Here is a 1,959-nt window from a genome sequence, read left to right on the forward strand (position 1 = left end):
AAGACTTAAAATTTAACAAGGCGATTGTTGAGTGTTAATTGAATTGCATTTGAGCCATAAAGCCCAATGGATTGCTAAATTCAAGAGTTTTAAATGGGCTAATAGAAAAATTGTCTTTTACATGTCTTTAGCCACTCACGAATACACCCATACATCAATCTGTACACAAACAATAAACTAATTGAAGATCTTTGAAAATATATTTAGTGCAGCACTTGCCAGCTTAGAGGGGTTCTTTCACATACATTTGATCAGGAGCTCTCGGTAAGGAGGTGCTTCTGGCTCTTCATCTCCCAGGGAACAATGCTGAAGTTTGGAGAATGCTATCCTCAAGTTCACAGCTAGCAAGTGGTTTCCCTTCGAACCTGAAACCCATCCCCATTGCATCTAAACTTTTATGTTTTTTCCACTCCACCATCTGTTGCTCCATTCCCAGCCAATTAAATTTGTTCAATAAAATTAGAAAATCCAAGAATCCCTTCCACGGCTACCTCATTTTAGTACGAAGGTATTTGCGTAGCCTGGGTGAATTGTTTGAGTCAGTGATAAGGAGAAAAGATAGTCACAAAGGGTACATGCTAGAGGGCTTCGAGACGTTTGTAGAAAAAGAAAGGGAAAGATCAGGGTGTTTTTCCATGAACTTTTGGAAGTCTCTTCATATTTTGTGATTTCTTTTCTATGATGTTCAAGTCAGACCAATAATTTAAGTCGATAGAAACCACAACAGTGGTTTCCTTTGGGCAGAGGATCATGACTGGGAGGGAATAATAAGGAGTCTTGTGGCGGATAGACATTCCCTTTACCTTGATCTAAGTGTTAGGGAGACAGATATAGTTTTTTAAAATCATCGAACTGAACACTCCAGGCTAGTGCAACTTACTGTACTGAGCTGTTTCAATAAAAAAGAATTTTCAAACAGAAAATTAATTTTGTAAATACTTAGTAAATATTGCCAGCAAATATTTACTAAATGTCATTGAAATACGGCTTCTCATTTTCCTCATTAGGAAAAAATAACTGCAGCCCGAATCCAGATAGCCAGGCTTTTGCGTGCCCTTACTCTCTGTCTTGGCTCTATGACTGCCTCTCCTTCAGAAGACCCAAAACCTAACCCACTGCCATCAAGTTGACGCTTCCAGCCAGAGTAGAACTGCTCCCGCGGGTTTCAGAGGCAATACGTCTTTATGGAGACAGACTTCCCAACTTTCTCCCATGGAGTAGCTGGCGAGTTTGAATCCCTGACCTTTCCGTTAGCAGCCCAATGTTTAGCAACCACTAAGCTCCCAGGAATTCTTCTCTTAGAATTTTTCTGCCCATGTATTCCTAGCATCTAACACGGGTACTAGTATGAAATATTGAGTAAATGTTTGTTGGGGGTGGGGGGAGGATGAATAAGTAAGTGAATGAGCCAAATGCCTTTCTACATTTTTGTTTTTAACTCAGGTCTAACCTGTGGGTTTTGATAGGGTGGCCTATCATACCATGGAATCACTTTCTACAAGTCTTGGGTCACCCCCTTTAAAAGACTGCTGTCCCCAGAAGCATCACCACCACCAAGTCTAAATCTACCATATCACCTCCATGACCTGTCTCCATTGGGTCTGATTGTCTCCTTTCTAAGTGTTCCTGTAGTGGAGCTTCCTACCTGCTATGCCAAAGAGGAGCTTCCACCTCTAATCCTTTCTGCATTCCTGACTAGATCCTGGCCACTTGACTAATTCTTCTCCAAATTCCTTCACCATGAGAATTGTAATCACACCACATTCAAAACGAAGCAGTCTTTACTTCTCAGCCTTTCTTAATCATCTGTGTTCAAGTTCAGGATGAGCAAGGGCTACCATTTATCACTTGTAAATAATGCCCTCCCAGACTAGCAGACTTGAAGTTGCTGTTGTCATTTGTGATTGTTGTCAGCATATGGCTAACCTTGTCATGAGTACTGGCCTTTAGCAGAACTGT

The sequence above is a fragment of the Echinops telfairi genome, unplaced genomic scaffold, assembly GCF_000313985.2.
Source record: "Echinops telfairi isolate 266 unplaced genomic scaffold, ASM31398v2 ScPeMD7_7400;HRSCAF=8409, whole genome shotgun sequence".
Lineage (NCBI taxonomy): Eukaryota > Metazoa > Chordata > Mammalia > Afrosoricida > Tenrecidae > Echinops > Echinops telfairi.